Raw genomic sequence first — 12,049 nt, 5'->3', positions numbered from 1 at the left:
ACATGCCGGGAGGGGCTTAAGGTCATATGACTGCCGTGATTGGTTGTCATATAATCGTGAATCTGATCGCAAGAAGCAATCGGGAGTTTTCCCATCAGCCGCCGGTTACTGTGCTGGGCGTGCGCTCCCTGGGCCCAGCGCTGTTTGCACTAATGCACACAAATATGTGGCCGCTCGGCGCGAAGGCCCAGCCGCCAAGAGGTCATATATTTGGGTGCGGGCGGCACCAAGGAGGTAAGGGAAAGAGTAACGTAGAGTGTTGTGGCACATGGTGGGTGTGGCCTCAATGTTGTCGGTGGAAGGGCTTTCAAGGGCCGTGCTTAAAGTAGAATGCCAGCCTCAACTTAACCAGTCTTAAATAGAGCTGCATGATTAATAATTAAAAAATCGTGATCTCAATTCAACCCCCCCTCCCCCCACGATCTCTATGCAGCGTTTCCCCGATTCGTTCATGTAATAAGTGTAGAGAGTTCTCTGCTCACTCAGCTGTCAAACGAACAAAAAATAAATAAAAAAATAGGTAGCCTGCCAAGTTTTTCACAACATTGTAAACTGTGGGAGTTAACTATAAACATTATAATATTTAGTCCTCTGGCGGAGGCTCTTTACCACGTGATCAGCCGTGTCCAATGACGGCTGATAAAGATGTCAACAGGAAAAGCCGTTGAACGGCTTTTCCGCACTCGTGTCTGAAATACGCAAGTAGAGGAGAGCCGATTGGCTGCTGTCCTGATGGGGGGGGGGGGGTGTCAGTGCACCCCCCCTCAGATGCTGACACTAGACCACCAGGGAAGTCGCCGGGACCACCAGCCAAGGGGGCAACATGTGGATGGCCAGGTATGTACCCCATGGCCATCCACATGTGCAAATTATGCCCAATCTGTGCCTACAAATGGGCACTGACTGGCACCATTATATAACATGTAACATCAGTGATGCCCTCAATGCCACCCATCAGTATCATAAGTGCCCATCCGTGCAACCATATCAGTGCCTGTCATTGAATGTGGAATATGTGGAATACTTCTGACCACTATCCCTGCTTACTGCACTATACAATATATAAATCCTGACCCATGCTCTTTAAACTAGGCTGTATGTTACATACCCCTGACCACTGCACTCTGTAAACTGTGATGTATGTTATAGTCCCTACTAATCAGCTCTGTTTGCTGGGGTGTACTTTGCACACACCTGACTGCTGCACGCCAAGCATACAGAGTTGAGAATTATTTAATATAAAGCCCCGCATACAGGGTGAGGTGGTCAGGAGTATATGCACAGGGTTGTATAGTACATAGTGCTGTGGTTTCATAGGTGCCTGGTGCTAGCAATATCCCTGGCCACTAATATATTTATAGTGTTTGTAACCCCCACCGGTCTGTATTTCGTATATATCACATCAGTGTTGTAGGCAACATGACCATTTGATTGGATGGAATTATGGGGCAGGAAGCCAATTGTGTGTAAAGAGGATGTTACTCCATGTGGTGTTACTTTGAATTTGCATAACCTCTGATAACCTGATGGTTATCTTGTATATTTATCTATACTGTATGTTGTAACAGACAGCCGCTTCTGAATACAATGAAAAGAATTCAGTTAGTGTATGTACAGTAACAACTTTGTTTGCATTTTTTTTCCAGTTCTAAGGTATGCAAGGGTTAAAACCCCTATCGGGTTTGTGTTTGACCCTCTGGAGCGATTTCACTTCCTGGAAAGTGAAGGTGATTCCCATCCTAGAGATTTGTCACTGTGTCAATGTGTCCCCATAGCAGGATTTTTCCCTCCTCTCAGATTTTGAATTTCTCATCCTTTTCTGTGTGAATGACTGGTCATCGGGACAAATACAGGAGATAATCTCATCATCCGGGACACACAAACGCCTTTCCTCCATCTCTCCGTTCAAAACTAAACAGTTTTTTGCCGTTTTTATATACACTTTTAGGGCTCAGGCAGCTGCATGATTTCTTTTCTTTTTTTTTTATGTAGTATTTTGCTGGCATTGACATCCTACACAAAATATCCTGGCCGCACGCTGTATGCATGCAACATTTGTACGAACGTTTACATAGTGCAGTGCAGTGTACCAGGTAACCATTCAGGACTGACATGTCGATTCAATAGCGTGCAATCCAGCTCATTTTGCATTGTTGATAGTTATATGTCAGTCGTGAGCAGGCCAGTAAAGTCTTTGTACAGAATAATAATTTACATGTATACAAACTAAATAAACTCCGTATGCAGGACCATGGATGCAGGTTTTTCTGTTTTTCATTTTGCAGATCTGAACGCAGCGCAGGTTTATTGATGTTTATGTAGCTGTGTGCAAGGCCCCATAGAAAACAAATACAAATGGGTTCAGATCCTTAAAGGAAAAGTTTACCTTTAAAAAAAAATAAAAAATAAATGCACATCTATTTGCAGGTAAAAAAATGTGCATTTGTTTTTGTTAGTTGGAGCCTGTAGAGCAGGGGTATGCAATTAGTGGACCTCCAGCTGTTGCAAAACTACAAGTCCCATCATGCCTCTGCGTGTCATGACTGTGGCTGTAAGACCCCTTTCACACCACACCGCCCATAGCGTCAGCGGTAAAACACCTCTATTTTTAGCGGTGTTTTACCGGCGATTTGCGGCGCATTTCGGCCACTAGCGGGGAGCTTTTACCCCCCCACTAGCAGCCGAGAAAGGGTTAAAACTTTTCCCTGACTTCCTGCCAGCGCACCGCTGTAGTGTGAAAGCCCTCGGGCTTTCACACTACAGACAATGGTGCAGCTTTTTTAGGGCGGATTGCAGGCGCTATTTCTAACGCTATAGCGCCTGCAAAACGCCCTGGTGTGAAAGTGGTCTAAGAGTCTTGCTATGCCTCATGGGACTTGTAGTTCTGCAACAGCTGGAGGTCCGCTAATTGCATATGCCTGCTGTAGAGCATTGCATTCACGATCACCAGATGGCGGGTGCCATGCAGGACTCTTGCAGACTTGTCTGTGTATCTGTCTGCTTGTACCTTGTTTGGACAGACAGATACACATTGACAAATAGAATGAATGAACTACCAGAGTGCCCAACAGTGCCATGGTAGTTGAACTACAAGCCGACGTCTGCAAAGGCTGTCAGGACTTGTAGTCTTGTTTCCCATTCACAGATGACTGAATGAATGACGTGGCTGTCCACTGTCACATTGGGCTGGGCTGGGGGGTTAGGCTGCAACTGCTGCTGGAACATGTTACATGTTCCACCCTAAACATGGGATTAACATGTAACATGTTCCAAAAGGTGAACTTATCCTTTAATCTGTACTGATTAAAATGCTACATTGTTTGTGGCTGTTTGTATCAGGATGGATTTGATTTAAATCGCAAGTAAAAAGGCTTAATTTAAATCTTTTTTAAAAGCAACTGTCATCTCTGTCCCTCAGCGGCTCCTCTTCTGACCCGCTGTTGACTCGCCGACAGTTCCATTCACTTTAATGGGGCGGCTGGTGATGTGGCAGGGACACAACAAGGTGAGAGACGTGGGGGGCAGCAGGTGAGTGGATGCCCACTAACAGGCGCTGCCATGATTGATCTGAAATGACAGGTGCTCCTTAAATGTAAGGACTCATTCTTGCTGGTAGTTTTTTTTTTTTTTTTTTTTTTTTTTTTTTTTACAAAAAAATGAAGGCTTCCTATTTAGAATAGGGTCAGGTTTGTAAATATTCCCAAACTGGGTCTCTTTTGCGGCCTGCTGCCATTTTGTTCCTCGGGAGAAATAAAGCACTTGACTTTATGTGGAGAAAGATCACAAGGTTTATACGCTGCTTAGGTTTCCCTTTAATTTTTACTGCTTGCCCTTCCTCCTCACACTTGGTACAGATGCATTTCTCGTCAAACAATCCTAGTTTGCAGTGTACATAGATTTGTAAAACAATGGGGTAAAGGAATATTCCTGGACTTTTGGTTTATCTCATGGTTACTGTGACATTGTGTGAATGCATCAATGCAGTGCGTGTTATCTCAGCTTGGATTCATTGAACGAGTTTACCAAAAATATAAATATTGCAGAATATACAGCCTCCTGCTACCTAACTAAGCCCCATTTTCATGCTGAATAAACTACATTTTTTTTTTTTTTTTTGAAACTCCGTTTTTTTATTAATAATATTTGGCACAGACATATATAATAAGCAGACTGTATACATCTTTGTGGGATATAAACATAACTTGATAAACAATGACAAGCCGTACAACAATAATTGCCCTGTACCTCAGTTATATCAAAATCATATTCCACTTGTATTTTTTTTATTTCCACCCTCTCCCCCCACCCTCCCAACAACAACAAACAACCCAACAAAGAACAGATGCACTCATAAGGATACCAAGTAGGTGGGTATGAGGTCTAGAACCTCAAATCATTGTGTCAAGGGCCTAGAAATCCCATGGCAGCGCTAATTACCGCACAACAGATCATAGAGGAGCAGAATTACATGTATCTATCCCATCCACCCAGTCTCCCCATATTTTGAGGAATTTCCCTGGCTTACCCCTTGTTTCATACGTTATTTTATATATTGGCAAGTCTTGGTTAATCAAAGCTTTCCATTTGTTCAGGGAGACCAATGATGTGCGCGTCCAATGTAATAGGACCGTCTTCCTAGCATAATAAAGGAGAAAACGCAAAAATTGTTTCTGATGGTTACTAATGCCAACCTCCTCAAAAACTGAGAGGAGGCACCATTTAGGGCTACAAATATTGGGGAGGTCAAAGGTAGTCGCCACAAAGTGGGTCACCTGAGACCAAAATGGTCTTATCCGCTCACAGTCCCACAACATATGTAGTAGGTTACCTTCCTCCCTACCACATTTATGACACAGAGGAGAAGGCAGTTTCCGCATACGGAAAAGGCGTAGAGGAGTATAGTATATCCTATGAAAAATGCGTATCTGGATCATTTTATCTCTGGCGGAAATAGCAGTGCTAAAATAAGTATCTAGAAGTTCCTCCCAATTATCGTCCGACAGGTCAGGTACATCCCTCGTCCATTGTTGTCTCAGGATTTGCAATCTAGAAATTTTAGGCTCATTCAATAATTTGTAATAGTTGGAAACCAGTTTAGTATGTTCTGGTTGGGCAAGCGCCCCTTCCAAAGTAGAATTCTGAAAGGTAACAGCCCGGAGCCCAAGTTGAGACTCGGCCGCATGCTGCAACTGTAAATATCTAAACCTCCAGGATTCAGGTATACCCAACTCTTGTCGGAACGCCGGAAAGGTTTTAAATCTACCCTCCTCGTATAATTGGTGGACATATTTCAAACCCCTTTCGGCCCAATTGCCAGCGAAAGGGAGATCTCTAAAATGTGGGAACACCGGATTATTCCATATGGGTTGATTAGGAGAAATCGTGGAGTGGGGTTCAGGCACCAGTGTCTTACAGATCTTAAAGATTTTGAGAGAGTTTGCAATCATATCTGTACCCCTCCTCTCAGAAATCGCTCCTCTAAAGATCACATTTGACAGTGTTTCATAGGAGGAGAGCAACGCTGCCTCTGTTGCAGTAGCAGCATTGTTCAACTGTGGAAATAGCCACCAATGAACATATACCAACTGTGATGCATAGTAGTACAATCGCAGATTCGGTATTGCTAGCCCCCCTTTGTGTATAGGTAATTGTAAAGTAGCCAATGCAATCCGTGGATTCTTGGGAGACCATAAAAATGTAGATATCAAAGAGTCAATCTCTTGAAAGATCTTCTTTGGTACATACACTGGGCAATTCGCCAAGACATACAGCAACTTAGGGAAAAACACCATTTTAAATAAATTAGCCCTCCCCATCAATGTAAGAGGTAAACCCACCCAGTTATTGAGTTTAGCCTTAAGCGAAGCTATACAAGGAAGAAGGTTATCCTGGATGTATGCCGAAATCGGTAGCCTAACCACCACCCCCAAGTATTTAAACGATGTTGTGAATTGAAGCGGACAATGTTGTGGCAAGTGGGCAGGGGACTCTGAGTCTAACGAAAATACAGTGGACTTAGTCCAGTTAATCTTCAGGCCTGAATATACGCCAAAATCAGTGATCAACCTCAGCATTTTGGGAATCGTGTATTTAGGGTTTGACAAGTAGAGCAACATATCATCAGCATAGAGCGAGATACGTTCTTCCAAGGAGCCAATCCACATGCCCTGAAGTTCCGGAGAACTCCTCAATAACCTCGCTAGAGGTTCCACTGCCAGAGCATACAACAGGGGTGACAGAGGACAACCCTGTCTGGTGCCCCTGTGGATTCTGAAGGGTCTAGAAATAATCCCATTAAGCCTAAGACGGGCAATAGGTTGATCATACAATATCCTAATCCAGGTGATAACATTCTGTCCAAAACCGAATTTTTCCATAATATATATAAGGTACGGCCACTCCACGGAATCAAATGCCTTGTGGGCATCTAAAGATACAATAGCTCGGGGGACAGACAATTTATTGGGGGCTTGTAAATTAGTGTATAATCTGCGAATATTACTATAAGTGGACCTACCAGGGATAAAGCCAGTTTGGTCTGGATTAATAAGAGCAGTAATGATGGTATTTAGACGGGTGGCCAAAATCTTAGATAAAATTTTTAAGTCCGTATTAATTAACGAGATGGGTCTGTAGGATTCACAGTATTGTGGGTCTTTATTGGGCTTGGGAATTAATACAATTAGGGCCTCCTTCATAGATGATGGTAAGCAGCCTTGCTCAAAAATAGTCGAGTAAAGCTTTCTTAGTCTAGGGATTAGGACATCTTGATATTCTAAATACCACTCTATAGGGAAGCCATCTGGGCCTGGAGTTTTATGTTTAGCAAAACTTTTAATGGTAAGCAGTATCTCCTCGGCGGAGATAGGTGATTCTAGAGACATCTTTTGTTCTAAGGGTAGTACCGGGAAGTCAATTCTATCCACATATTCATATAATTCCGGGATGGTATAATGGGCTTGGGAGCGGTACAATTCCGTGTAAAATTTGTAAAAAGTTTCCACAATCTCCTCCTGAGTATCCCTGAGAGTGTTTGAGGTATCATAAACACAGGGGATGAAAATAGGGTCCGGGAGCGGAGCGGCCAAAAACGCCAGCAATTTCCCGCTTCTGTCCCCCATCTCAAAAATCCGTTGACGTTGGTATAGATTTTTCTTTTGTGTTTTCGAGAGCAGTGCAAGTTCATACTCCCTACTAACACTTTGCAGGGTTTGATAATGAGGAGGAGAGGGATCTCTAACGTAAGAGTCTTCTGCCCCCTGTAACTGATTGGCCAGAGTTCTCAAACAATCCCCAGTCGCTCTCTTGAAATCCGATACTCCTTGCATATACGCCCCCCTAGAGACCGCTTTGAAAGCATCCCAGGTGATTAGTTCGGGGACCTCTTCCCTATTTTCCTTCCAAAAGTGTGTCACTGCGTCCCTACAAATTGATGCTACCATGGTCTCCTGCAACCAATATGGGCTCATCCTCCACACACGCTCCCCCAGGACAATGCCCGCTCTCATAGTCAGTTGTAGAGGTGAGTGATCCGATATAGCCCTGGGTAGATAGGAGATAGCCTCCACCTCTGGCAATGCAGCCCCAGGGAGGAAAAACATGTCCAATCTAGAAAGCGATCTATAGGATGCCGATGCACAAGAGAATTCTCGGGTATCCGGGTGCTTCCATCGCCAGACCTCCTTGAGGTCATAGGACGCAGCCCAGTCACTTAACACCGTAGATGATGGTCTAGTGCAGCGTAGCCTATCCTGATCAGCATTCATGACCTGGTTAAAATCCCCTCCCATAATAAGGTGACCACGCAACATAGGGAGAACCACCGCCATGCAGGCTCCCAATCTTTGTAAATCAAATGGTGGGGGCATGTAAATGTTTACCAATGTATATAACACACCCAGGTATTGCAGTATGACCACTACATAGCACCCCTGCGGGTCAGTCCTAACCTCTAGTATCTGGACAGGTAGGGACCGTAATATGAGTATAGATACCCCTCTAGAATAGGTCGAGTAAGTGGCATGGAAAGCATGAGCAATATGCCTCTTTTTCAGGGCCATAACCTTTGAACCCATCAGGTGAGTTTCCTGAAGCATAATTATTTGCGCCTTAGTGCGTTTCAAATAGTCAAAGACCAGTGATCTCTTAATCTTCGAGTTCAGCCCCCTGACATTCCAAGTAAGACAGTTAAAGCTCATTCGTATAACGCAGTAGTCATATGAAGGGGGGAGAGGAGAGAGGGCAGGACAGCAAAAGGGTCCCACTCCCCCCCCCTCCCCCCCGACACATTATAGACAATAAACCTAAAATGAAAAAGTTGAAACTCCCACCAATATTTTCGTTGTCGTTGCGTGCGTGCATCAGGTATACCAAGGAAAAAAAACAGGAGCAAACATCTCTAGGCTAACCTTTCCCATTCCCCCCTCCCCCCTCCCTGCTCATTACCCCCAACCATAACGAGCTTTAGCCCAAAAAGGGAAGAAAAACAGAAAAACTGTTTAGTCCAGGGAGTGACCAGTCGTTGCTCCCAGTGTCAGTTTAGTAAGAAAAACTATGTCAGATCAGAAAAGAGGAAGCTTGTGCCTCCTCCGGCAAAACATATCACAAATAAGGCACCTGATACAGTAGCCAAAGAAAGATATGCGCATCCCAGAGTAATTGTAGACGCCAGGTCCGGGTCCTCCAGCAGGGCAAAATGGCGGTTCAGTGTCAATTCCGGTGCTTTGGGTAGGACAACTGCAAAGAGGAACAAGAACAGAATAAAGTCAACCAGAAAGTACCGTATAGAGTGGTCGTCCTCCGCCATGTGTATAGAATTCCATCATAACCTGTAGGGAAGGCACACAACGTGACGGCCATGAGAAAACAGGCAGGGACCAGAATGTTACAGTCCATCCAACCAATCCGAGGCTTCATTGGGTGAAAGGAAAAATTGTACCTTGCCGTCATTAACAACTCGTAATTTGGCCGGGTACATCATACTATATGGAAGATTTTTCTCTCGGAGGCGTTTCTTAACATGGAGGAAGGCCGCTCTTTGCTTTTGAGTAGTAGCAGAAAAATCCGGGAAAATGGAGATCTTTTTTCCGTTGTATTGTATATCTTGTAAGTTCCGCGCGGTACGCATAATGCATTCTTTATCCCGAAAATGAAGGATCTTGGCTAAAATGGGTCGCGGAGGGGCTCCAGGGGGCATAGGGCGCATGGGCACCCTATGAGCCCGTTCGATTGCAAACAGAGGCGACAGTGCCTCCCGTCCCAACAGAGTACTCAGCCATTGCTCCAGGAACTGCTCCGCGTCCTTACCCTCCGCACCCTCAGGGAATCCCACGAAACGTAAATTATTCCTGCGCATTCGGTCCTCAAGGTCTCCCAATTTAGCAGCATGTTCAGTAATCTCTTGTTGATGTGTGCGGAGAGTAGCAGACATAGGTTGCATATTGTCCTCCACCTCACTGATTCTTTGCTCCGCGGTGGAAATCCTAGAGCGAATCTTTTGCATGTCATGCTTAACAATAGAGAGATCCAGCCTAACCGTTTCGATCTGCGTGGTCAGAGTGGTTTGGCATTGATGGATAGCGTCCATAACATGCTTCAAAGTAAGTTCCTCCTCACCCTCTGCCGTTCTCTCCCCCTCCGACCCCCTGTCCACCTGTGGAGTGGGATCCCCCGGATCGCTGTCTCTCTCCCAGGCCTCACCCTCCTCCCAGGGGTCTACGGCCTGCTCTGCTCTCGGGGACGCTGGGGGGGGGGGGGGTATGCTGTCCATGCGGAGAGTCCGCAAAATGTTCCCTGATAGTTGTCGGTGGTTTCGGCTTACCCGGAATACCGGAGGGCACATGTGAGTTCGCCGAGGGGCCGGAGTCAGCCTTCGCCTGTGCCTTGCCTTTAGAGGATTTCCCCGCGGCGTAGGACGCGCCAGCGCCATCTTTGGCCTTGCTGCCCGTCAGCGTGGCCGCCCGGTCCGCGGCGGATTTCTGGCTCGCAGGACCGTTCCGACCCATTCCAGCGGGTGCCCGTGAAGGTAGTGGGCAGTGCGGTGGTGGCTACAAGGTCTGTATCTAGGTAGGGATAACGGATGCTGTTCAGGATGAATCGGTGCCGGAGGAGCTCCGTAAGCTTGCTGCTCACATGTCCGCCGCTGGCCACGCCAATAAACTACATTTTTAATGTATCTTAAATAGAAAACTATCTTTTAGATTTTTACTCCAAAAGCAATTTTATTAAAATTTGATCAAAATCCAAAAACGCTGATTTAAAAAAATAAATAAAAAAAAAATCTTTTAAATAAAAAAAAAAAAAAAAAATCATCAATTTTTATCCACCCTGGTTTGTATTTACAAAGCGAGGACTTAGCAGTTCAGCTTCATAGGAGTGAGTTGGTTTGTTTACTCCCAAGTTTTGGAAGTCGCAGCATTTTTACTGATGGTGTATTTTGTTTTCTAGTTCCCTGCAGAAAATATGCACAGATGATCATTGGTACTATACTTGTTCATAAACATCCGATGGGGTGAATATTGTATGTCCCCGTCATCAATCACCATGTCAGTTGGAAGCCGTTTCCTTTGGTGGTGTCATTCATGTGTGCAGATCATGTTGCACGGACTGCATTTCATTTCAAGACTTTGTGAACACAATTCTGCGCTGATTTTTGTTTTATTTCTTCTACTTACAATTAGTTGTTAGAAAAAAATCCACCATACTAACAAAGCTTTTTAAGCTGCTACAGTCTGGTACCTGAATGTACTATTAACAACATTGCAGAGCTCCTTAAGAGGCCAGATAGCCAGGACATGATTGCACCCTTTCTCAATCCTGTTGCGATATTAGAATAAAAATTGTGGTGTACTTGGTGTATTTGACTATCGGCCTGCTATGTTTAAAGTGTCATGCGGCCTACATCATAAAAACCTATCAATACATGCTGTTCATACTCTGTCACTATGAGATTTGTTTTCTGTATTCTGCAAAAAACCTGATCCTGCTGCTCTCTATCTCCACCTTCTGTTTAATGTCCCCAATTCAACTAGAGATTTTGCAGCTGTGGTGGTAACTTTGCACATGCTCTGTTTTCAGTGTGTTTCCATGATGAGCATTTCCTCCCTATGACATCTGAGCACCCCATGTGACTATAGTATCACATGTAGGCACATACACATTTGGTAAATGACAGCCCACTCCCTCCCATGCCCACTAACCAGTTAAACACAATAAGGGTGGGATATTACATGTAGATTAATGGAGGCTTCACCTCCCTCTTATTCTTAGACAGTCTGGAGGGGCGTGACCCAGCCTGTGACTAGCAGAAATCTGCCCACACCATGTTATTAACAAAATAATAAAGATTTGATTTCAAATATATATTTGTATGACAATTTAAAACGGTAAATTATTTATTTTTACTCTGTATTCCAAAGGCAGTTTTATTTTTTATTTTTTTTATTTTTTTAAATGTATTTTTTGAACGTGTAACCTGCAGCAGAGGACTAGAAGCTTCCCTGCAGACAGGCTGGGAAAGATTTTGGTCATGTGATGCTGTATATGTTTTTTTATAATTTTTTTTTTTTTTAAATTAAAATAATTAGTGCCTTCATTCACATACAGAAATATAAGGGACAATGTAAATTTAACCACTTCCCGACCGGCGCACGCTGGCAGAATGGCACGGGCAGGCAAATTGGCGTACACGTATGTCAATTTGTATTTGCCGCCCTGCCATTGGGCACACGCCGGTTGGGACCCCCGTGAGTCCGGTCGCGGGTCCCGCCGACTCGATCGCCGCGGGGATACCCGCGTTCATGTCACGGGGAAGGAGAACAGGGAGATGCCGTTGTAAACAGCATCTCCCCATTCCGCCTAGCAACAAGTGAAATTGATCTCTGCTCCATGTGATTGGAGCAGAGATCAGTGTTCACCAACACACAGCCACCCCCCTCACAGTTAGTAACATGCCCCTAGGAAAACGTAACCCCTTCACTGCCACCCCCTGGTTAACCCCTTCACTGCCACCGTCATGTACACAGGAATCACGGCATTTGTATAGCACCGA

General features: G+C 44.7%; 1 protein-coding gene across 2 annotated transcripts in view; it reads left to right on the top strand.

The window, feature by feature from the left end:
- The window catches only part of VCL (vinculin), a 112,156-nt gene that overhangs the window by 3,824 nt on the left and 96,283 nt on the right, over nucleotides 1–12,049 (top strand). The window lies entirely within an intron of this gene.

The sequence above is a fragment of the Lithobates pipiens genome, unplaced genomic scaffold (assembly GCF_037356315.1).
Source record: "Lithobates pipiens isolate NorthernLeopardFrog02 unplaced genomic scaffold, aLitPip1_a1.2 Scaffold_25, whole genome shotgun sequence".
Lineage (NCBI taxonomy): Eukaryota > Metazoa > Chordata > Amphibia > Anura > Ranidae > Lithobates > Lithobates pipiens.
The sequence above is the reverse complement of the archived record's forward strand: the minus strand, read 5'-3'. Positions and strand labels throughout refer to the sequence as shown.